At 47.4% G+C, this 25,879-nt stretch overlaps 1 long non-coding RNA gene across 4 annotated transcripts; it reads left to right on the top strand.

The window, feature by feature from the left end:
- The first annotated feature begins 11,713 nt into the window (after positions 1 to 11,713).
- LOC310922303 lies at positions 11,714 to 25,484 on the top strand. 4 transcript variants are annotated; one of them, XR_014592391.1, is made up of 4 exons: positions 11,714 to 11,908; positions 12,017 to 12,190; positions 17,541 to 17,694; positions 25,350 to 25,484. It is a non-coding gene; the product is annotated as an uncharacterized lncRNA (long non-coding RNA). The 4 variants fall into 4 exon arrangements; XR_014592393.1 differs by lacking the exon at positions 25,350 to 25,484 and adding an exon at positions 18,462 to 19,247; XR_014592392.1 differs by lacking the exon at positions 17,541 to 17,694.
- Positions 25,485 to 25,879: the final 395 nt, after the last annotated feature.

Genomic DNA, 25,879 nt, shown 5'->3' on the forward strand with positions numbered 1-25,879 from the left:
CCAAATTTAGGAGCGAGAAAACCACAAAAATAGGACAGGGGAAAGAACGGATCCGGGGGCAAAGAGAGCTCGGGAAGGCAAAGGGCCTTCGGAAAAGCCGCGGCTTGCAATTGCTCGTAAAACGTCTACGTGCACGAAGACATCCACGCAGGAAAAGGAGCTGTAAGTACTGCTGGTTGAGCGGGTGATTGGGCGAGTGTGTGAGACGTGATCTGATCACGAAGCGAGTGTGGACTTCAAGGTCGCAGTTCCGTCTTTTCCCGCGAGGGGAGCGGTCGGCCGCGAAGGAAGCGATTTCGTGTGAAACTCTCTTGCATTGCTCGTCAAAACCGGGACGAGGGAAGTCTCGGGGACCGATCACGGAGTGGGCAAAAAGGGGAAGGGTACGTCCTGTTGAGCTCGGGAATCGGTAAACCCTTTTTGCCAGCGGACCAAGGTAAGGGTCCAAAGAAAATCCGAAAGGATTGAAAACCGATCAGGAACCCTCGGCACAGCTCGCTGGAGGGGGAGTGATCGAAAAGCCCCATCCCCTGAGAAACAACCAAAGACACAACGCACAGGCAGAAAAGTCGACTTGCAGAGAATTTCGAAGATTTGGTAAGGAAATTCGCGAAACATGGGACAGAAAAAGAGTAAACCCCAGAAAAAAACCCCAGAAAGACCCCCCACTGGTAAGGGAAAGGGAACCATGAAAATCCCTCGAAATAGTCCCTTGGGGTGGATGTTGGAGCATTGGGGAGATTGTCCACAGAGGAAAGAGAAATCTAAGGAAAGAATGATTTACTATTGCATGGATGTGTGGGGTGGAGAGAAATTGGGGGAACACCTCACATGGCCGGTAATGGGATCATTTGAAAGCTGGACATGTAGTAAGTTAAATCGCTATGTGAAAAACAAGAGCCCCTCGGATCCCGAGGAGAAGGAATACGCCCGGCTTTGGCTAAACACCCGAGCTGGTTTATTCCCGATAAAACAGAAAGGGCGGCCCGGAACTGGGACCGAGCCCTGGGAGCCCCTAGATCACCTCCCACCTCCCTACATTGGGCTGGATTCCCCACCCTCTCCAGAGCAAGTGGTGCCCACAGCCCCCTCCGATCCTCCAAACCAGCTTTTGGGGGCACAGGCATCTCAGGTGGGGAGTCATGCCTCCCCTCCATTGTCCCCACTGGCAGCTCCCTCACTGCCACCCCCGCTCCTGCCTCTCCCGTCTGGCCTGGGTCCGTCGGCGGCGCCCCCGCTGATAGATGCCATGGCCACGGGAGCCCCCTCTGAGATCCCGTCTGCGCCAGCTTGGGGGCACTCTCGATCACCTTTTCCGCCGCCACCAGGGTTGCTCCGAGCGGAGGAAAGACCCCCCTCTGCTGCACAGGCGGCAGTCCCACCCCCGCAGTCCGGGAAAGGGAGACAACCCACTGCTACCAGTTCTCCCCCTGCTAGCAGAACCCGATTGAAAGCAAGGATGGTGGGTGATGAATGGGGAGAGAATGAGAATGTGGGACACAGTTTACTTCCATTAAGGGAAGTACCAACTGCCCCAGGGATCATTGGATTTGTAAATGTGCCTCTCAACACAGGAGACGTAAGAGCGTTCAAAAAGGAAATGGGGCGATTGTTGGATGATCCTTTTGGTGTGGCGGACAGGTTGGATGAGTTCCTAGGGAGCAGCATTTATACATATGAGGACCTGATGGCAATCCTGAGGTCTTTATTCAATAGTGAGGAAAGAGAGATGATAAAACAGGCGGGTATCAGAGACTGGGACCGGAGGAACCCACAGGGGACACCTGGGGATCAAAAGTGGCCCAGCTCTAGCCCAAACTGGAATGCACAAACAGAGGACGGGAGAAGGAGCATGATAGATCTAAGGAACATCATAATTCAGGGCATCCGGGAAGCTGTCCCAAGGGGTCAGAACATTAGCAAGGTTTTCAATGAATGTCAGGGGAAAGATGAATCCCCCACTGAATGGATTGAGCGATTAAGGCGAAGTCTACAGATATATTCTGGGACGGACCCTAATTCCCCTGTGGGGGAAGTTCTGCTCAAAACTCAGTTTGTGGCAAGGTCATGGGAGGACATTCGGAAAAAATTGGAAAAGATAGAGGGTTGGCAGGACAAAAGCTTGCAGGAATTGTTGCGGGAAGCCCAGAAAATATACATGAGGAGGGAGGATGAAAAGCAGAAAGTACAAGCTAAGGTTTTGGTAGCTGCGGTGAAGGAGGTCCAGAGACAGGAACAGGCTTCGGGGAAATATAAAACCTTACCCCGAAAGTCTCAAGGCCCCCGAAAAGCAGCCCCAGACACAAGAAGGGAACTGCCCGAGTGCTACTATTGCAAAAGGGTAGGACACCTTCGGAGGGACTGCAAAAAGAGAATGAAAGATGAAAAAGTATTTCAGGAAGATTAGGGGTGTCAGGGGCTCTTCACCTTGGGGACCAGGACATCTAACGAGCCCCTGGTAAAACTAAAAGTAGGTCCCCAGCGTCAAGAAACCGTTTTTCTGGTGGATACCGGGGCAGAAAGGAGCACTTTACAAAATCTACCAATAGGGTGCACGGTCGGTAAGGAGAAAGTTGTGGTGGTGGGTGCAAAAGGGGATCCCTTTAGAGTACCTGTGATAGAAAGCGTGGAAATTGAATCAGAAAATAAAGTCTGCCTAGGGAATTTGTTGTTGGTAGAGGAAGCTGATTACAACTTGCTAGGGAGAGATATGATTATCGCCCTTGGAATTAGCATAGTTGTAAGAAGTTCCGATCTTGTGGTGAAAATGTTTAAACTCACTGAGAAGGATGAGGCAGACATCAATCCAGAGGTATGGCACTCTAAAGGGGAGGTGGGGAAGCTAGAAATAGACCCTATTCATATTATAATCGAGAACCCCGAGGACCCTATACGGGTCAAACAGTATCCCATTCCCCTGGAAGGGAGAAAGGGATTGAAGCAGGTTATCGATGACCTCTTGAGGGGAGGAACAATAGAGCCATGCATGTCCCCCCATAACACCCCTATACTGGCTGTAAAAAAGGCAGATGGAAGCTATCGGTTAGTTCAGGATTTGAGGGCAGTGAATGCCCGAACCAGGACTAGGTTTCCGGTAGTGGCCAATCCGTATACTTTGTTGAATCGGCTCACGCCTGAGGATGTGTGGTATAGTGTGATTGACCTGAAGGATGCATTTTGGACTTGCCCTTTGGATGAGAAAAGCAGGGATTACTTTGCTTTTCAGTGGGAGGACCCCGATACCAACAGAAAACAGCAGTTGAGATGGACAGTGCTTCCGCAAGGATTTGTAGAATCCCCTAATCTATTCGGGCAGGCCCTGGAGCACCTCTTGACTCAGTTTACCCCAAAGGCAGGGACAAAATTGTTGCAGTATGTGGATGATCTGCTAATAGCAGGATCTTCAGAGGAGCGGGTGAGGGAATGTACAGTGGAATTGTTAAACTTTATTGGAGCTAAGGGTCTGAAAGTTTCAAAATCCAAACTGCAGTTCACGGAGCCCGAAGTGAAGTACCTGGGGCATTGGCTGTCCCAAGGGAAAAAGAAATTGGACCCTGAGAGAGTCGCGGGAATTATAGCGTTGCCCGCGCCAAAAACTAAAAGGCAAATACGCCAATTATTAGGGCTCCTGGGATACTGCAGGCAGTGGATTGAGGGTTTCAGTGAAAAGGTAAAATTTCTGTATGAAAGATTAAACACCGACAGGGTGAAGTGGACCGAACAGGATGAATTAGATTTTCAAAAACTAAAAGAGGTTCTCATGACAGCCCCAGTACTGACCCTTCCAGATGTGAATAAAGAATTCCAGTTGTTTGTAGATGTTAGTGGGCAAACTGCACAGGGAGTCCTGACTCAGGAATGGGCCAACAAAAAGAAACCCATAGGATTTTTATCAAAAATCCTGGATCCTGTGAGTCGAGGTTGGCCTACGTGTTTGCAGGCTATAGTTGCAGTGGCACTCCTGGTGGAAGAGGCGAGAAAGATTACCTTCGGAGCCTCTCTGGTAGTTTACACCCCTCACAATGTGAGAAACATTCTGCAACAAAAAGCGGAAAAGTGGCTGACCGATTCCAGGCTTCTGAAATATGAAGCCATTCTGATCAGCTCCCCGGGATTGGAGTTGAAAACCACCTCGGCACAAAACCCTGCACAGTTCATGTTTGGAGACCTTTCTGAGGAACTATTGCATGATTGTGCTGAGATTGTGGAACTTCAGACAAAAGTAAGATCAGATTTGGAGGATCAGGAATTGGAGGGGGGAGAGAAATGGTTTGTGGATGGGTCGGCAAGAGTAGTCGAGGGGAAAAGAAAATCAGGATACGCAGTGGTGGATGGCAGAACAGGAAGAGTGGTGGAATCGGGTCCCCTAAGACCCGAATGGTCGGCCCAGGCTTGTGAGCTTTATGCTCTGCTGAGAGCTCTCAAAGGGTTAAAGGGAAAGAAGGGGACCATATTCACTGATTCTCGGTATGCGTTTGGGGTGGTTCACACTTTTGGGAAAATTTGGGAAGAAAGGGGCTTGATAAACACAAAAGGGAAAGGTTTGGTCCACGGCGAAATGATTCGACAAATCTTGGAGGCAATCAGAGAACCAAAAGAGATTGCGGTAGTGCATGTGAAAGGGCATCAGATCGGATTGCAATTTCAGACGCGTGGGAATAACCTGGCTGACCAAGAGGCAAAAAGGGCAGCATTACTCACAGTAAGAATCCCCGAGGTGATTGGGGAGGAAAACTCCGGAATCCAAATATGTCCCTCTGAAAGGGACATTGAAGGATTTAAGGAGATGGGAGGGGCATTGGAGATGGGAAAATGGAAATTGCCGGATGGAAGGGAATTGGTCCCGAAAGGTGTGGCCCGAGGGATCCTGAGACGCCTGCACGAACAGACCCACTGGGGAACACGGGCATTGGCTGACCAGTTTCTGAAATTCTTTGGGTGCAAGGGGATCTTTGAGTTGGCAAAACAAGAGGTACAGGGGTGCGTGACTTGCCAGAAAGTGAATCGATCCAGATCCAGACAAGCGGCTTGGGGAGGTCGTCCTCTTTCATACCGGCCGTTTGAAAGGATCCAGGTGGATTTCACTGAATTACCAAAGGTCGGGAGGTATAGGTACTTATTGGTTATTGTGGACAAATTGACACACTGGGTAGAGGCATACCCAAGGGCAAAAGCCACGGCTCAAACGGTTTCCAAAGTATTATTAGAGGAAATAGTCCCCAGGTATGGAATCGTGGATTGCATAGATTCAGATCAAGGGACTCATTTTACCTCGAAAATCATAAAACAATTAACCGAGGCCTTGGGAATCAGATGGCAATATCACACCCCCTGGCACCCTCAAAGTTCAGGGCAAGTAGAAAGAATGAATCAGACCTTAAAAACTCAGTTGGCAAAACTCATGCTGGAAACTAAGATGTGTTGGGTAAAATGCCTTCCCCTTGCTTTGTTGAACATAAGAACCATGCCTCATTCTGATACGGGACTGTCCCCCTTTGAAATGTTGTATGGGATGCCATACAAACACGGAATGCCTGTGGGACATCCCCGAGTCGAGGATGTGCAGTTACAACCTTATCTCATCACTGTAAACAAAAATTTACAGGAGCTCAGAAGGCGTGGACTCATCCCCCAAAGTGCCCCTCTCGGATTTGCGATTCATCACATTCGGCCCGGAGATAAAGTGTTAATCAGGACTTGGAAAGAGATTCCTCTCGCCCCGCAGTGGGAAGGACTGTTCCTGGTACTACTCACGACTGACACCGCAGTTCGAACCGCTGAGAAGGGTTGGACTCATTCATCAAGGGTGAAAAAGATCGAGGACTCAAAAGCCTCGGACTGGAAGGTCACCACCCCTCCTGGAGAGCTCAAAATCAAACTCAGGCGTCAACCTAGATGACCGACCAGATAAGTTGTAATACCCCAGGTTGTGAGTGCTTTCCTTTCATTCACTTTGAATGCGTGTACTGTAAACAGGTTTAGGTCACCCATTGTTGGAGAGGGAGTCGACCTAAAGGTTTGTGCACTAACTGTCTAATCGAGGAGCAGGTTAACACAGACCGCCTCTTAGTACTTGCCACTCGGGCCGGACTTTTTGAATTAGATTCTCCTGAGTGGTATCAGATTTTCAAAAAGGGAATAAAGGGAAAATTGGACGCTAAAGCAGAACCCTTAGCAACTGAGTGCCGGAGGACCATCAAGGTACCTTGCCGAGGAGATACAATCAAATTATCCCGGTGGGCAACCTATAAGAGAAGGTTTGCCATCAGGACCACACGGGCCCCTGAAGCAAACCCTTGCTGTCGGGAAGATGGTTTACCCCGCCGTATGTTCCCATACGGGCGATGGGCAAGGCAGAGGGGTTTTTCGGTGGGGAATCCTGACGGTCCTGAGCCTAGCCGTGTGCTGGGCCAAGGGGGCCCTTCCAAGGGCGCTCCTGGGGGAGAATCCTCCCGCGAAGTGTGAATGGTGCTTAACAGCACCAGAAACCGGGCCGATAATGGATTGTCCTCTAAAAAGGCAGTTGGGTGATTGTTGGGCTAATGGCACTCGATTTCACCTTTGTGAATTAGAAGGAAGGGTCCGGTGCCAACGCTCAGGGGCAAGTCCTAAGGGCGGGCTGTTCAGGGATCCTGCTCACTCACTCGTTAGACGAAGGCGGGAGCTCGAAACTCCTCACCCGGTACCAACATGTCAACAATGTAACAAAACTGTATGGATGGGAGGAAAAAGGCAATCTACCTTCCTTGCCTACTATAAGGTGAACCCCCTGTGCTACGACAAAGCGAAACTAAAAATATGTAATATGGGTGGAAAATTGTATTGGGAAGGGAGGAATCTCAAACATGAGGAAACGGGTTTCTTGGACTCAGAACCCATCATTTTCGAGTTATTGCCTCCGGGAGATAAGCGTGTGTGTTTGCAGTTTGACCAAGTTTTTTGTTTTTCAAGGGACGAGGAAGGGATGGACCCTGAAAGTAAAATGAAACAGGTAACATTGGAACTCAGGAGAAAGGAAGCTGAGGCCAGAAAGAGGAGAATTGAGCAGGAAAGGTTGAAATCGCTCAGTGAACAGTACGAGCAATTGGAAAGGCAATACGGGGATGGGGGATTTCCGGCCCCTAACCAAAACCTCTTTGTAGAACTAATGCAGGAGATAGCCACTGAATTGGGGCTGACGGATTGCTGGATTTGTGGGGGATTAAAGTCAGCCGAAAGGTGGCCCTGGAAAGGAGAAGGATTAGCCCCGGAACAACTTCTAAAATGGGAAAGCTCTAAATTGTCAAAAATAGTAAAGAGACCGGAGGGATGGATTTTGGAAAAAAGGATAGTAGGAACTATCTGCATCAGCCGGGAGGGGAAGGAGTTCACCGACCTGGTGGGTTATACTCCTTGCATAAATACCCTAACGGTGAATGACAAAACACGGGTCTGGCAACCTGAACCACCCTCCGGATATTGGAGCCAAATTCGAGAAAAAGATTGTGAGTGGTTTGAGACTATGGGACTTTGTTGGCACAAAAGTCCCGGGGCTAATCCATTTCAGGCACTAGCGGGACTGAGAGAGTACTGGGACGAGCCGGGTAGAACCAATATAGGCTGGAAAGCTCCAGATGGGATATATTGGATTTGTGGAAAGAAGGCCTATAGCGAACTTCCCCGGAAATGGAAGGGGTCCTGTACCCTAGGAATGATAAGACCCTTCTTTTTCACCTTGCCCAGAGCCGAAAGCAGTTTGTTAGGAGCTCCTCTGTTCGAAACATTAAACCGACAGAGAAGGGAGATAAGACGAGTGTTACCCATAGCCGGAGGCAACCAGAAATGGGGGGAGGAGGAGTGGCCCGCTGAAAGAATCATTGAGTATTATGGGCCAGCCACCTGGGCTAACGATGGCAGTTGGGGATATCGAACACCTATTTACCTCCTGAATAGGTTAATTCGGCTGCAAGCAGTGGTAGAAGTGGTTTCTAACCACACCTCAGAGGCCTTGGAACTCCTGGCAAAACAGCATTCACAAATGAGGGCTTTTGTGTATCAAAATCGGCTTGCCCTGGACTACCTGCTAGCAGAGGAAGGAGGGGTCTGCGGCAGATTCAATGAATCAGAATGCTGCATCGAAATCGATGACTATGGGGAGACTATCAAAGGGTTAGCACAGGAAATAAAAAAGGTGGCACATGTGCCAGTCCAGAAGTGGAATTCAATTCTTCAGGCTTCATGGTGGGACCAGCTGTTCGGACAGGGGGAATGGTGGAAGAAGGTAATATTCTTTATAACGTGCTCCATTGCAGGCATTGTCTTCCTCCCGTGTCTGATCCCTTGTTTCATTCGACTGATACATTCAGTCGTCCAAGGGATGCAAATAGCATCCCTTCCCATGGATCCAGAGGCAGCACAAGGGAAAACTGTGTCCAAAATAATGAAACTTGAGGAAGAAAAAGGTAAAAGAAGGGCTGCAGAGGCCCTAAGGGAATTCGAAAAGGAGCGGAAGCTCCAACAAGGTGATGAATCCTCCCAGGAGGACTGGGAAGAATGTGACTTTTTAAACTAAAATTGAGGTCAATAAAGGGAGAAAAGCGAATTTTTAATTTGATGAATTATTAGGTGGGGGACTGTGATAAAAATAGGGTAAAAATTCGTGTATAAAATAATAATTCGATGTATAATGAAACAAAGCTAAAGTAAAATTGTAAAATCCAATAGAAGGGTAACCGTTCTCTCTCAGCCTGCTAATCTCAGTTGCAAGGACAGGACGAAGGTCATCAACTTAGACAAAAGACACTGGCCAACCCTGATAAGAATCACTTCCTCGCCAAGGCAAGGAGAAATTCCTTCCTGACGACGATGCCAATTTCACCAACCTTCTGGTGCCACAAGCGGAATGAAATCAACATAAGACGGACTTTTGGAATTGACATAAGAAAGGAGCCTTCCCGGAATGAGACAACTAGACTTAATGAGGTCCGGGAGGGCCATCGAAAAGAAATCCGGACTATTCAACCCACCTTGGACACCTGGACTGCCTAAGGGCAGAAAATTCCTATAAAACGGTGGACTGAGAGCTGCACTGGCGTGGACTAGGGCGTCTGGCACATCGGTGCGGACCTCTATCCACCCAGCGCGCGCTGACAATTTCCTATTATTGTGGTTTTTCTCTTTTTCAGGTGCTCGATATTCTGTTATTAATAAATTGTCATTTATTAACCTGAAATTTGCCTTTGCATTTATAACATCTCGTATGCAACTTTAATTGGTTAATAGCTTTCTTACCAATTACTCTATTGGTTAGTAAAAGGTATTCTACTTGTCCATCAAATTTTTCTATTCTTGGATTGTTTACGTATTTTCTTTACTGATTCTCCTGGGACAAATCCCTTGTTATTGCAGGTGCATTTCTTTTTCAGCCCAGGAATAGGTTGTTATGCTAACGAGTTTTCATACCAAGATTGTTTTCGCATGGGAACTTGCAAATTACTTAGAAGAAGTGACTGGCTAACTTTGGCAATTTAGCAGAGCAGGCCTGATTTTATGAGGCCTTTCTTTTATAGTTCTTTTACCTGTCATGATATCTCCCCATTTTTTATTAATTTTAAAAGCTCATATGTTCTGATGTTAAAATGTAGGAATGCATTTCCACACCCAAACAGATGTTTCCATATAGGGAAGGTTTAAGATTCACCCCAAAACCTTTTAAGGGAAGAAGACTAGAAGTGTCTGCTCTTGAAAGTAATTGGCTCAGTGCCAAGGCGTAAACACTGATAGGTCTGTTTACTTGTTCCTCAAAAAAGTAGCTATTCCCTATTGGGCTGTTTGCCAAAAACCCCCCACCTAAATCGTCCAATACTTAGGGGGCGGCATGAGGCTTCTCAGTGCATTCTCGAGGTGTTGTAGCAAGTGTATGGGACCTGTCCCTATACTGTGCTCGGCTTTGTTCTTAGTTTTTGTACTATTTTCTTCTTTTATTAAAACCTTTTTGCTTTTTCAAGACATACCTGAACATGCCGTCTCGCTAAATTCTTTAAGCCATTTTCTGTAAGGTGCTGGACACCCTCAGAGGTATTGAACCCTTGCAGAACTAACTCTACCTGGCTCTTTGAGAAATTCAATACGTGGTGCCTGGAACTTGGACTCCTGATATTAAGAAGACCAATTTGAGGATCTGTAAGCTTGCCCTCAACTTATGTGGGCAAAAAATTTTCCCTTGGTTTTCGTTTTCTTAATTCGGGCCTGTGCTGGATTTTTTGTTATTAAAGAAAACCCAGATTTATGGGTGCAACACCACAGAGAGGGGATGTTGCACCAATCTCCCAACCAGTGAGAGGGAGACTTAGCTGGACACTGGATCTCAGAACGCGAAATGAGAGTCCTAAGGACTGATTCTCCTCCACGAAGAGTGTGAAAAACGAGGTTCACTTTCTAAGTAAAATTTATAAATTTAATAAAAATAAAAAGGAAAAGAATTAGAAAACAGAAACCAATCTCGGCAGGGTGACTTGGCCTTCTTCGAAGAGCACACCTTAACTCAGAAAAACACTCCTTTAAATGTATCAGTTTGTTACATATTCAAAAGAACCTAATGCATTATTCAAACATTCCTTTGAGTTTAGAAATTATTTCCTAGTTTTAACTCTCCCACCCTGCCCCTATTTCACCAATTAAGCATTTTATTACTCCTTGTAGATAATTTTCTTGGTGGCGCCTCTTGGTCGTCTCATGTCCCATTTTCTGATAACAGAGGATCAATAAATTCCTTCTTGGAGCTTTGGTTTATCGTTATCTTCATCTGGATAATTCAGGAATGCAGGAGGATTCCTGCTATCCTCCGGTTTAGCTGGTTTAGATGTTACAAAAACTAGTATTTACTTTTAATATTATGCTACAACCTAAAAAAATATATACATTCATCACATCACTATTTCTAAACCCTGTTAATAATAGTAAAACCTCCCCACATTATACATATAGCATTCCTTTTAATATTTGCAAAAAGCCAAGTTTATAATATGCATTTATAACAAGAGGATTCCCGCTTTTGGCAGAGCCGAAACTGCAGGTGAAAAATTTCCGTGATTCTGAGGAGCCAGGAAAGAACCAAGGGAGTGGGAAGCTTCAAAAAGCCGTTTTTGGTGAGTAAGAATGGGTTCCCACCTTTCAGTAGAGCAGCGAGACACCTTTTTAATTTTAATTATAAATTAGCCATTTAAGACTTTAACTTTGATAAAAAACAGCTTAAAAAGCTTGTAAAATGGGTCTATAAAAAGTTTCTGATTACTACAGCAGCTGAAACATTCACAGCAGAATTTTGGGACAGAGTGGGATTGAAGTCATATAATCTGGAGAAAAAGGAAAAATCTACCTTAAAATTATGACCCATCTTTAAGACTGTTTTAAACTTTGTAATGAAACATGGGATTGGAAACTAGAGGATATTAATCATAGAAATTAGAAGATATTGATGAAACAATAGGCATTCAGATGATGTGTATTGCTGCTCTTCATACTGTTTGCTTGAGAAGGGAAGAATAGCAAGGAGGAATGCAAAGAGGCCTGATAAGGGGAAGATGCTTACCAAAACAAAACAGGAGACAAGAATACAAAATTACCAGAGATATTGGGATAACAGGCGCCTTGGGCCCCCAGGACCAGATAAAACTGCCCTTATAGCTTGGACTATGACCAGAGGATCAGTGGGCATGTGCAAGGCAACGGGGTCAAAGTTCATCTCTGAGGAAGACTATTCTTCATCTCTGAGAGCCCCGAGATGCCCACCAGAGACAACTGTGCAGGCGCAAAGGACTGATAAGACGATTAGCATATGAAGTGGAGAGGGGGGAGCCAAGGAATGAATATGCATAGGTGCATTGCGAAACTTGATGCATATGTAACATTCTAGAGGTTAAAAGTGAAGGTGAGTGAGTGAGGGGCTGCGCATGCCTTTGGGAGCTATCCTGCATCGCGCCCAGCGCTGAATAAATCACATACCTACTTTAAAACTCACTCTGTCTCTGAGTTTTAGAGTCTTTCCGCGTGTCGTTTTGGCACCCCAGATGGGATGTTCTCTGCCCAGCCGTAGGACCGGTCAGGGGGGTGGACTTCTTAAGGTGCCCCCGGGATTTTCCCTGGAGGGAATTCCGCTTCTCGGGTCGCTCGCTGCGGGAGCAGACAACGGCTCCTGATCATCAGAGAAACGGTATGTATTCCTTTAAAATGGGGCACTGTAGAGACCATTGATAAGCCGCACAGAAACGTCTGAGCGCACAGAAAGGGTCTTGGTGTATTTGGGCTTGCAAGCAACCGTTGGCCGAAGGTGTGGCTAGCAGTAAGGACCGCTGACCGAAGGAAAGGCAGCGGAGAGGGGTTCGTTGACCGTGGTTCGACCGCTAGCGGTTCTGGGGGCGAATGGAGCGAATTTTTGTTTTATTGCTGCTATTTGGTTGTATGTGAGAGTTTGAAAAGTTCGTATGTTTCGTGTTTGGTTCTGTGCGTGCCTGAAAGCTTGTGTGAGGTGACCGCGGTTTTGGGAGCTGTGGTGTATTTTTGAAGTAATACTGCCATCTTATGTCGAAAGTTACAATTGCATCAAACTACCGCTTATATGTATTCCTTTCTTACCCTGTGCATGAGGGAACTCTGAACTCTTTGCATTTTACTTTTCATATTTTCTTTTTACCGCATGTTATTTTAGGGTTTGTTTAGTGTTGTTTGCCAGGATTTCTGTTCTTAAGGGTTTTTGCGTTCTACTTTGATGGAGTGCTTTCTATAGGGATTGTTTGTTGTGAGTATTGTCTTTAAGGTTTGTGTGATAAAGTGCCATGGTTTTTTTTGCTGCTGTTTGTTTTAATGCTTTTGTTGTGAATATTGCCTTTAAGGTTTGTGTGATAAATGCTGTTCTAGGTTAGTGCGTTTGTCTTAATGTTTTTGCTGTGTGTATTGCTTTTTGTTTAGTGTGCCTTGCCATAAATAGTGCATTGGTGACGATCATTCTAACCATGGCGAGATGACTGGGAGGGGTCCCTCTCCCCAGTTGTTTGGGCTCGACCCTTGGGAAGTTTGTAACCCCCGAAAGTAATTGGGTGATAAGGGGGACACCAGCAGGTTTATTTAGAAAGACTATATAGGACTTTTGCAGGGAATGTGGTTGTGTTAGACTGGAAGCAGCCTGCACCAAAAAGATCTGAATATCCAGATGAACAGGAGTGGGAGCATCCTTTTCTGCAGGCAAGGGCAGCATCTAGCATGGGTATTGGTTAAATGTGGGTCCTGTGGAGAGCAGTGGTGTTGTTCCTTGGGTAGAAGACAGTGCTTGTGCTCAGTGTGGGGAACAGGGTGAAGAGGACCTTGAACTAGAGATTTTAGAGTATTTTTGTGGAAGATCACATGTAGTCCCAGAGATTTGGAGAGTAAAAGGAAAAGATTGGGAAAAGACTGTACAAGAGTGTAAGAAGATATTTGGGTAGAAACAAAACAGGAGAGGAAAATAATGGGATCAGGAGAGGGAAGGAATTTAGAGGCCTTGTTAGATGAGGCATGGAGGGTTTTCAGCAATCGAGAAGAAGGATATAAGCAAGGGAGGAAAAAGGTAATGGCAGTAGTAAAAGAGGAAAGGAAAGGGAGGCAGGGACAAGAACCACCTAGGCAAGGACCACCCCGGCTGGGCAAAGATCAGTGTGCAGATTGCAGAAAATTTGGACACTGGAAAAATGAGTGTCCTAAACAAAGAAGAAATGGGAAAGGGAACCAGAGAAAAGACGTGGTGGTGGCTCACACAAAAAGCAACTGAGGGGGACCGGAAGATCTTACCCCAGGAGATCCACTGGTTATAAAAATGAAACTGGGGAAAGAAGGGAAAGAGGTGGAACTTATGGTAGACACACGGGCAACATTTTCAGTTTTAAATAAAGCTTTGGTGCCAGTGGGGAATGATTATGTTAAGGTGAGGGAAGCAACTGGCCAATCTGAAATATCATATTTTTGCAAGCCACTCAAATACAAATATGGAAAACAGTGGGGCATCCATAAAATTCTATACATGCCCAACTCCCCGGATTCACTCCTAGGGAGAGATCTATTGGAGAAATTGGAGGCAACCATTTAGTTTAAAAATGGGGAGGTTACTCTGGAGGTAAATGATCAGAAATATATAGAAGCACTGAGTTTAATACTGACAGCTACTGAGGCTAAAGAAGAAATTAGTGAGGAGATACTGAACCAAGTGTTTCCAGGAGTATGGGCCTCCAATGTACCAGGAAGGGTGAGAAATGCATTTCCAATAAGAAAGGAAGACAGAGAAGGAATTAGCCTGATAATTGAAATCTCTACCCCGTGGTGACTAACCTATACACCTTGTTACACCAGAGCTAACTTTGTTTACCATTTTAGATTTGAAGGATGCCTTCTTTTGCCTCCCTCTCCACAAAGCCAGCCAGAAAATTTTTGCAATTGAGTGGGAGAATCCCAAAAGTAGACACAAAGTTCAGCTCACATGGACCATTCTTCCACAAGAATACAAAACAGCCCCACCCTCTTTGGAGAACAACTTGCAAAGGATTTGGAATCCCGAGAAGCTCCACCAGAAGGGAAACTGTTGCAGTATGTGGATGACATCCTAATAGCTACCCCAACAGAAGATGGGTGTATGGCCTGGACAGTAAGCCTTCTAAACTTTTTGGGGCTTCAGGGGTACAGAGTGACAAAGAAAAAGGCTCAGGTGGTAAAACAAAAGGTGATCTACCTGGCCTATGAGATCAGTGCTGGGCAATGAACTCTGGGGAAAGAGCACACAGAATCAATATGCCTAACCCTGAAACCCCAGACAATAAAAGAACTAAGAACCTTCCTGGGCATGACGGGATGGTGCAGACTATGGATTTACAACTACGGGTTACTCGTGAAACCTCTGTATTCACTCATTGCAAATGGGAGCAGAGACTTCCAGTGGACAAAGGAAGCCACACAGGCCTCTGGGCAACTGAAAAAGGCCCTCATGTCAGCTCCAGCTTTAGGACTGCCAGATGTGAGTGTGATAAATGTGACATTGGGGTAAAAATTTGTGATAAAAGAATATAGAAATATATGTTAGATTGGTGTTAATATAAAAATGTGAAAAGGTATAGTCTGTAGAAAATTTCCTCCAAGCTAGCCTGCTGCCGTTTCCCAGCCCGAGACAAAGAACAGGACAGGAGCCATCAGGATGAACAAAGACACTAGCCAACCCAGATAAGAATCGGCATCATACCCAGACAGAGAAATTCCTCCCCGAACGAAGGGGAATTCTCCGCCGAGGAATACACATTGAAATAACCATGGACCGGCGAGTCCCATCTGCATGTGAAAGGAACCTTCCCAGAATACAATTTGCAAAGTTCGACAAATCCAGGAAACCCATCCAAAGATGTATTTGGACTATTTGCCAGACTATTCCATGCACCTGTTTCGCCTCGGGACATGAAAAACCCTATAAAACCCTGGACTGCGATCCGCTCCGTGTGGATTTGGGAAATCTGTACCTTAGGGTGCGGACCCCTTGTCCACCCAGCGCTGCGCTGCCCGTCCTATTTGTGGTTTCTCTCTTTATCGGTGATTGGGTTTGTTTTTTTTTAATAAATTGTTTCTTTATTAATCCGATTTTTGCCGTTGCATTTATAACATGAGTAAACCATTCTTTCTCTTCTCTCAAGAGAAACAGGGAATTGCCCTGAGAATACTGGCACAGGACCTGGGCCCATATAGAAGAGCAGTTTCTTATCTTTCTAAGCAGCTGGATGCAGCAGCTAAAGGATGGCCAGGTTGCCTCAGGGTGGTGGCTGCAGTTGTGCTGAACATTCAGGAAGCCCATAAGTTTACCCTGGGCCAGAAAATTACTGTGCTGGTGTCTCATACAGTATCCTCAGTACTGGAAACAAAGGGAGGCCACTGGCTTTCCCCACAACGGTTCCTGAAATACCAAGCTATCATGGTAGAACAAGATGATGTAGAGATAGTGGTAACTAATATTGTCAACCCAGCTTCCTTCCTTAGTGGGAACCAAGGAGAGCCAATTCATCATGATTGCCTGGAAAAGCTACTTACTCTGGCCACTCAGACCTGAAGGACACCCCTTTGGATAATGTGGAAACCTGGTTCACCGATGGAAGCAGCTACGTCATCAATGGAAAACGACATCCTGTGGGTATGCAGTTACCGCATCCAGAGACCTAATTGAATCAGGACCACTACCCACAGGTAACTCTGCTCAGAAGGTGGAAATAATTTCCATGACCCATGCATTAGAGATATCAAAAGGAAAGATTTATACAGATTCAAGATATGCATTTGGGGTAGTGCACGCTCATGGAGCTATCTGGAAAGAAAGAGAACTGTTAAACTCGCAAGGAAAGAGCATTAAACATGCACAAGAAATAATACAACTGCTGGAAGCAGTCCAACTGCCTGAAGAAGTGGCAATCATGCACATTAAGGTGGATTAGAAGGTGAGCTCAGAATTGAAAGAGGGAAATGAGCTGGCGGACAGAGAGGCAAAAGAAGCAGCAAAAGGTGAAGTGACAGTAGAAGGAGCCCTGATTCCCGATGGCCAAATCTCCCTAGAAAGTAAGCCAGTGTATAATAAAAAGGACCGAAGGCTAATTGAAGATCAAAAGAGAACATATAACCAGGAGGGATGGGCTGTTACAGCAGAAGGAAAACTGGTTATCCCCTCCCATTTACTATGGCCATTAGTAAGAGAAGAACATCAGAAAACACGCTGGGGAATTGATGCTTTGTATAATTACTTGATTGGAAAGATCACTGCCAGGAACTTATATGCCACTATCACTCAAGTGGCCTGACAGTGTGAATTTGCCTCCATACTAACCCTAAGAATACCCCTAAACCAAACCTTGGCCAAATTGGAAAGGGCCATGGACCCGGCCACCAGTGGCAAATTGACTTTTTGGAATTACCAAGAAAAGAGGGTTATCGATATTTGTTGGTACAAACAGATACCTTTTCAGGATGGCCAGAGGCTTTTCCCACCAGAACTGCCAAAGCCCGGGAGGTAACCAAGGTGTTGTTGCAAGAAATAATACCACGCTTTGGAGTTCCAGCCACAATATCCTCAGATAGGGGACCACATTTCATTTCAAAAATAGTTCAACAGATCAGTGAGCATCTGGGCATAGACTGGAAACTTCACACACCATACTGTCCCCAGTCAAGCGGCCAAGTTGAGAAAATGAACCATTTGATCAAGCAACAAATTGTGAGACTAGGGCAAGAGGTTAATTTGCCTTGACCCCAGTCCCTCCTGTTAGCATTGCTGCGAATTTGGACTACGCCCAGAACTAAAAAAAAAGTTGAGCCCCTTGGAAATGCTTTACGAGAGACCATATGGTGAGCAGAAAGGGATATCCACCCAAATTGGGGAAGAAAGGCTGACTGCTTATATGATAGCCTTAGGTAAACAACTCAGAGAAATTGAAAAACATGTGGCTGGAACTCAGAGCAAAGGGCTAGATGGGCCAGTGCATGACATACAGCCTGGGGATTATGTGTATGTCAAGTCTCTTACAGAAAAGACTTTGGAGCCACAGTGGGAAGGACCATTCCAAGTGCTTCTTGCCACTTTTACTGCGATTAAGATCCAAGAGCAGAACGCCTGGATTCACCACTTCCGAGTAAAGAAAGCTCTTGAGGCCCCTTGGAAAGTAACACCAGGTGATAAAGAACTGAAACTAAAATTGACCCAAACAAAATAAGTACATTGCATTTGGGAATGTTTTGTAATCTAAGTTGCAAGAATTTAGATGAGAAAATTGTTTTGTTTATAATCCTAATTACAATCCAAGATCTGGAAAATACTTCTAGCCAGAACAATACTGAGTGGCCTTGGTCCCAAGCTTTTACTTGTTACACTGGATCCATGAGAGAATATTCTGATATAAAAGATTTAAACCTATCAACTGTAGTCATGCATGAAAACCAAGTATATGAAAGGCAAGAGTGGCAAAAACAAAGGTTGTGGCCACTCCAAGGGACTGTAGGAGAGGAAATTAGAATAGGATGTCGACTGATTAATGGAACTGCTCATAAGAAAGCAATCCAAATCAGTGCTTCAACTACTCCCACAGGCAAACGCAGGGAGGATTGTAATTGTCCAAGTGAATTAGACTGTTGGTATAACTTTACATTAGTACAGACCGTTGAGGTGGTCTGTCTTTGGGCCCATGATAATACTGGGTTCTCCTTCAAATTTAAAATAAATGCCACAACTAAGCCCATTACAACTTATACCAGCACTCCAGCCCAAACCCAAATCACTCCACCTAGGTTTGAGCCCAAAATTTATGAAATAGGCCCATATGTAATAAGGAACATGGGCCAACAACAATTGTTGTTTAATCCAGAATGGTCTCTCAGGCGTGTTGAATTACTAATGCAAACTAACATCTCTGAAGTTCAAACTGCCTGCTCTTCCTTCCTAGACATCCTTTGAGGGCTGGACAACATGGTTGCAAAGGCAAGCATATACCAAGGGTGTCACACTGCATGACACGAAAGAACGACACTCACCGGTCAGGTTGAGAAGTGAGGAGCAAAAAAGGAAGTTTATTATGATTTGGGGTTTAAAAAGGATTTGGAATTTGATCAAGGATTGGGGGACAAGAGGAACACCCCTCTGAACCCAGTGGTCAAACCAGCAGTCCATCACTGAGAGGAATGCGTAAACAATCTACTTTTGTTTATGTTAAATGCATGAGAAACTCCAGTAGAAATATGTAAACAATCAGAAGGCTGAAAAATCAGGGTGACATCTCACCCTTTTTGCGTTAGAAAAAAAGAAAAAGAAAAAAGGAAAATGAACCATGTTCAGTCTCTGCTTGTGGAGGGACCATCGGAGTGAACACTCGCGTCGTCTGCATCTGAATCGTCACTCGATGGTTCATCTACTTGCTGCCTTTCATTTTGGTCACGGTCTCCAGCTTAGCCGTTGGCCAGATTCTGCCTTTGTGGTCGCAGGTCAGGATGAACACACTTCGTAGGTACCCAGTGTACCCCAATATCTGTGGATACACAAACATACCCGCGCCCCGAAGTGATAAGGTGATAGGGACCTTCCCACTGCTTGGTGACTAAGTTTCTCACCTGAACCTTCGCTTGAGGCTGATGTGTCTCATCTGAAGCCTGCAACAAAAGGTGATGGTTTAACATGACAGGGTTATTAGAATTCTGCGGTACCGTAAGGTGATTGATGGTACACAAAGCTTTTGCCAGCCGACTGTGTGGGATTTCACCTTGCATTCCCCGTTTTTGTTTTTGAAGAACCCGCTTCAGAGTACCATGAACATGTTCTACAATAACTTGACCAGTTGGAGAATGAGGGATACCAAACTTGTGTGACACACCCCACAACTGCAGGACCATTGTCGGTCTTCACAGTAGAAGGTATGCCTAGAATGGCAAAGGCCTGCCTCCAGTGGGAAATGACATCATGGGTCTTTTCTCACATGTGAGCAGAAGCCCACACTGCAGAGGACAAGGTGTCAACAGTGACATGCACATACTTGAACCAGCCAAACTCGGCAACTTGGGTGACATCAGTCTGCCAAAGTTCCAAGGCCCTAAGGCCTCTGGGATTCACCCCTGCCGGTAAAAGCGCAGCCAGCGCGTGACAGTCGTCACATGATTTGACAATGTCATGGGCCTCTGTTGGCGTCAGCTGAAACTGCTTCTGCAAGGTATGTGCGTTCTGATGGAAAAACCCATGTGATGCCTTGGCCTGCATGAGTGTATCAGGCTGAGGTGCTACCCACACTGGGTTAGCCAACTTGTCAGCCCTTGCGTTACCTTTTGCTACAAACCCTGGCAAATTGGTATGACTTCTGACGTGCAGAATGTAGAATGGATGAACCTGGGCCTGAATAGCACACCACAGGGTCTTCAGCAAATGAAACAAAGCAGCATTGTCAACTTCCTTCAAAACTGAATGACTCAACTGCTGTGCTATGTCAGCCACATAAGCGAAATCCATGACCAAATTGAAAGGTTCCTGGAAAAACTTTTGAAATGCCATGACATCAGCCCTCAGTTCAACCAATTGGGCTGATCCATCCTCATGACCTTCCAGAACCTGCCACTCAGATCCATCCCTCCAAGTAACAATGGCCTTCTCTGTTCTTCCCGAACCGTCAGTAAAGACGGTGGGTCCTTGCACTGGCTCCTGACTATTTTTGGGCCGCAAAGAAATTTCAGTGGATTTTGCCACTTGCAATAGCTTATGGCTGGGCAGATGATAAGTGATCTGCCCTGAAAAATTTTCCATAGCACTTTGCAGAGAAATACTGTTTGCAAAGCTCCAGTCAAATTCCTCCTGTGGTACCGGAAGTATGATCTTTGCAGGATCCACACCCATCAATTGCAAGCACCGTTGCCTGCATTTAATTATCAACCGAGCAATCAGCTCAAACAACACAGTTGCTGTCTTCTGCGGCTGATGGGGCAGGAAGACCCATTCCAAGACATGCAAGGAATCAGACCATTCGTCATTCCATTGGCCAATGGTACCTGTAGGATGCAAATCTGTAGTGATGATGAACACAGTGACATCAACGGAGGGATCAATGCGATAAACTTGGCGAGCAGAAACAGCTTGCTGAACCTCCTCCAGCATCTGACATGCCTCAGGGGTCAATGTGCAAGGCGACTTCAAATTGGAGTCTCCCTTTAACAAATCAAACAAAGGAGACAATTGTGCAGTGGTCAGTCCCAAATACAGATGCAACCAGGTGGTGACACCCACCAGTTTCTGGGCATCATTCAATGTTTTAACCGAATGCACAAATTACACCTCTTGGTGTTGAACCGTTCGTTCCAAAATCTTGATCCCCAAATATTTCCAAGGAGGTTGCTGCTGAACCTTCTCTGGAGCCACCTGCAACCCATGAGAATGCAAAGCAGTGAGCAACTGAGGCTGTATCCTCAGCAACTCATCCTGGGTGGACACAGCCATTAATATGTCATCCATGTAATGATAAACATGAGCATCAGGAAACTGCTCGTGAACTCCAGACAAGGCTCTGGCCACATACCATTGGCATATGGCTGGGGAGTTGCGACACCCCTGGGGAAGCACCCTCCATTGATATCTCTGTGCAGGCTCAGCATTGTTGATTGCTGGCACCGAGAAGGCAAATTTCGGCCTCTCAGTCATCGGGATGCAAAGGAATCGTAAAAAAAAATCCTTCAGATCCATGAGGAGGACTGGCCAATCGGTGGGAAGCATGGTGGGCGATGGCATACCAGCCTGCAATGTCCCCATGCCTTCCACCATGGCATTGACTTTTCGGAGGTCTTGTAACAACCTCCATTTCCCAGACTTCTTTTTGATGCAGAAAACAGGGGTGTTCCAGGGACTGGTAGAAGGCTCCAGATGACCCTGGTCCAACTGCTCCTGCACCAAGTCATGAAGGGCGACTAATTTGTCTTGAGGGAGGGGCCACTGGTTCTCCCAGATGGGTTTGTCCACCAGCCACCACATAGGAGGCATAGGACACCCTGCGCCCTTCATCGCAGTGACCCCCATCAAAAATCCGTCCCGAGACACACCCCCCACGCAGCCAGAAGATCCCTTCCCCAGAGATTGGCACAAGCTTCAATTATGACATGAGGCCAAACCATGCCCGTCTGTCCCTCTGGGTTCGTGATCATCACAGGCCTCTGGCTCACGTAGCATTGCGCCGTTCCTGCCAACCCCGCGACAGATGTCTGCACTAGATCAAAAGGCCACTCCGGGGGCCAAGTGGCAAGGGAAATGATCGTGATGTCCGCACCAGTGTTGAGGAGCCCGCAAAGGCAGATCTCAGATGGTGTTGCACCAGGGACAGACAGGGTACAGATCTTCTCAGGACAGTTTTTTGTCAGGACAGCAGTCCAGTAAACCTGAGGCGGCCCCATAGATCCGAAGCTGCTGTCTCCCCGCAACCGGTTCTCTGTTCTATGAACAGAAGACTTAAAAGGAACAAGTTAAGCACTTCTGGTTCCTTTGGGGATAGTGACAGGAGAGGTGGGTGTGGAAACCATGGCATGAATTTGTCCAGTGAAATCCGCATCAATGAGTCCCCCATGTACAATGATACCCTGAGAGATGGCACTAGATCTCCCCATAAGGAAAGCACTCATGCCATCGCCCAAGGGACAAAAGGCATCCAAGGGAATCTTGTGCACTCTGCAAGAGTCTAAGACAACTGTTGCTGCTGTGCAGACATCAAGCTCTGCTGAGCCACTGGTGCCGGCTGTAAGTCGGCCAAGCAAACCTCCATTGGCTGTGGAGCTTGGAGAGAGGCTTGTGTCTGAGTGCATCTCTCCCTCGCGCTCTGCTTCCCGTTTCCCGAGCTCAACAGAGGCTGACCATTAGCATGAACTGTTGCCTTACAGACATTCGTGGTATGATTCGGCCTTCCACACCGACCACACAAAACCAAGGGAATTGTCATCCCCTGTGTTTTCTTTCCCTGTTTCTTGCTGGCCTGAGCATTTCCCTGCTTTCACTGCCCACCCTGTAGCCAGTTCCAGGCTGGCTGCAGGGCAGCAGCCACGGCAGCCACCTTACAACCTGTGGTGCCTACCTTTGCACAGGCCTCTGCCATTTGCAATACAGAAGGATTGCCTGGCAAGGTCTCAATGATTTTCCTGCACTCTGCATTACAGTTGCTTCTCTCAAGTTGTTTGAGCAGAAGCGTCCTAACAGTCGGATCATCCACCTGCCTCTCCACAGAGGCAGTCAGCCTCCCTGCAAATTGCAGAAAGGTTTCCTCAGCCCCCTGGACAACAGTCACAAAAGAGTCTTGCGGGGCAGCCATTTCTATGGTCTGAACCACCGCTGCCATACCCGTTTTTGTGCACTGCTCGAGCACCAGGGGGTCAAAGACAACCTGCTTCTTAGGATCAGCAAAACTGCCTGTTCTCAGCAGTTCTTCCATCCCAATCACATGCCTGGGATCTTGTTGACCCAGTGCAGTATTCTGCATCACTACTGTGTGTGCCAACTGAGCCCATTTGGACTCAAAAATGTCGTATTCGACAGGCGGAAGAAGAATATGAGCCAAATTGCGAATATCATAAGGTGGTAGCGTATCAGAGCCAAAAACTCGAAGCACCTGCATGATTTCAGCACACCCCAACCCATGTTTACCAACCGTATCACGGAGATCCATGCAGGGCTTGCCATGATAAAGCCTGATGGGTGTTACCAAGTGGACCTCGAATCACAGGGAATGCCTGGTAATCTCCTGGGAAGATGTCCGCATCTGCCGGGTCCTATCCCATGGACTCCACAGGAACAGGAGCAGATGCCTGGCTGGAAGGCACCTCAACCCCATCTGATATCACAGTCCCTGCTGCACCAGCAGGGCTGGTAAATTCACCTCCGCCTTCCAGGGGGCGCTGTGCCGAGTCAGTCGTTCATCTCTTTGACTTTGGCTTTCACGTCCCCCCAAAACCTTGCATGGTCTCAGACACACTGTCACCTGGCACAGGGGTAACGTCCATGAACCTGCTAAAGCAGATCCATCACGAGACCTTTTACTCCAGGGAGGTACCGGCCTCCTGGTGGGCATATCCCTGCCTGCACCAAAAGTGAACATTGCGGGGCCAGCACCCGCCGCAGCCCCGGTATTCGTGGGAAGTGAAAACAGTGGGGCTGGACCATCCATGGGCCCTGATGGGGCATACGAGCCCGATGTGGAATGGAGCAGGGTCGACCTGGCCCCCCCCCCAGTGCAGGAGGGAAATGAGGCGCTGGGATGGGCGTGGCTTGCAGAGCCACGGCCCTGCCTCGCTGCGCTGCCAGAGGCTCGGCTGACAGCGGGGGGGCCGGTGCAGGCAGTGTGAGCGGGACAGAACCTGCAGAGGGCGTGGGGTTTGGCGCAGGGCCGCTCGGGCCCGGCCCAGCCGCCACAGCACAAGCAACGTCACTCGCTGTGCCCAGTGGGCCCGACACAGGGAGGGGAGGGGCTGGCACCGACCCTAGCATGGTCCCTCCTGTGGCACGGAAGCCCACAGGGGGTGCTGCCCATCCCGTGCAGGGCGGGATGGACTGCCCACCCACAGGGACCGGGTCCAACAGCAAGTCAATCAAAGCTTGCCCCTCTGGGGCCTCCCCCGCCTCCACAGGCACCTCGACCGGTGCAGCGCCAGGCAAGGCCGCCCCTGGCTCCGCCACTGTTCCAATGGGGTATTTCGTGACTCTTCCACAGTGTGGGCACTGTGTCGTCACCGCATCCAGCTCTAACAGAGGCGCATGCAGAGCCTGCGACTCCTCACCCCCCCCTAGCGCCAGAAAGGCGCAGAGGGATGGAGACCCACCCCCGCTCCTCCGCCTTGTGGGTGCAGGAATAGGCGGGGCGGGTGAGGCTGGCGCAGCCGGCATGGCCACCGTGACAGGCTCCCCAAAAGCCTGTGGGCCCTCCCCAAAAGCCCGTGGGCCCCCACCCAGCAGCCCGTCGGCCGGGACCAGCTGGCCGAGAGCCCCATCCGCCCCCCCCGGGGAACTGAGCTCGCTGACAGGGATGGAGACATCCTCCAGCACAGCGTCCTGAGGGGAAAGGGAAAACTCCTCCCCCCAGTCAGACTCTGAACCTGCCTCAGCTTCTGAGAGGAGTTCCTCCTCCTCAGCCTCAGCATCCGAGCTGGAGAACTCTTCAAGAGAGCTGCAGGCATTCACAGGGGCCTCCGAGCTCTTGTAACTTCTTAAAACATTATCACACTGTTTCCAGAGTGCCATCAGCTCCGCTACGTCTGCATTGTAATTCGCAGACAAAGCCTAAACCAGATAATCACCAAAGCAGCTCCAGGCATCTTCCGATGTTGCCATAAGGCCTCCGTTAGCAGTAGTTAGGCTAAGGAATTGGTTCCTGTGCAGGCCCATGGGAACCAAACCTGAGAAATGAGGCCTGAGAATCTGCAGATACAAGAAACAATGTTTAAAGGACTTAGTGGAGCATGTAGTACATATAGGTATACAAATTACTTGTGAAATATGATTACATGGTTACCAATAAAATGTTTTCTATGGGGGGAGTTAAGTTTAGAAAATTAACCTTAATTTTAGCTAAAGCAAGCGTGCAAAATTTATAGCCGTTAGAAAGGTTACCTGGAAGATGAATGTGAATGTTTAAAGTAAAGTACGTAGGAGACTGCACGTAGGCTGATGAAGTAAGACTTGTAACAAAGGTATAAAAGATGAGCATCTTTTGTAACCAACTTGGGACCCTGACTTTGAGACGCTAGTCCTCAGGTCCCCAGGGCCCTCGAATAAAGCACCGCATAAACTGACACTCTTTTGGTTTGTGTTTTCTCTCGGGAACGGGCAACAGTTTTCTGGCGACCGCGGCAGGACTCTGGAGGTGGCTGGGGCGGTTCGCGAGCTGATCAACTCCACGCCGGCACCAGGTGATTTCTGGGGAGTCATCGACCCGCGCCTGACCCCGCGCCTGACGGACAACTGTGAGAAGGTAAGCCCAAAAGGTGCTTTATTCTTTAGGTTTGGGTGCCTGCCTAATAAGACGGGACGGCGATTCCCGCAGGGTTGGGCAAAAGACGTCTATGGTCTGGGAAGCCTAGGCGCCGACCGTCAGATGAGGTGAAAGCCTCGCAGGATCGGCACTTGCCCCTCGCGGTGACGAGAAGTGGCAAGATTGGTGTTGGTATTGGTATTGGTATTAACACTGGTATTAATATTAGTATTGGTGTTTGAGTCTATCCATATTTAGTGTGTGTGTGTGTGTGTGTGTGTGTGAGCAACTTAAGGTGTAAAAAAAAAAAAAAAAAAAACTGAAAAAAAAAAAAAGATGACGTTTAAAACCTTTAAGGCTTTGGTACAATCTAATGATAAGGTCCCAGGGAA

Source organism: Zosterops lateralis (assembly GCF_965231275.1).
Source record: "Zosterops lateralis genome assembly, chromosome: W".
NCBI lineage: Eukaryota > Metazoa > Chordata > Aves > Passeriformes > Zosteropidae > Zosterops > Zosterops lateralis.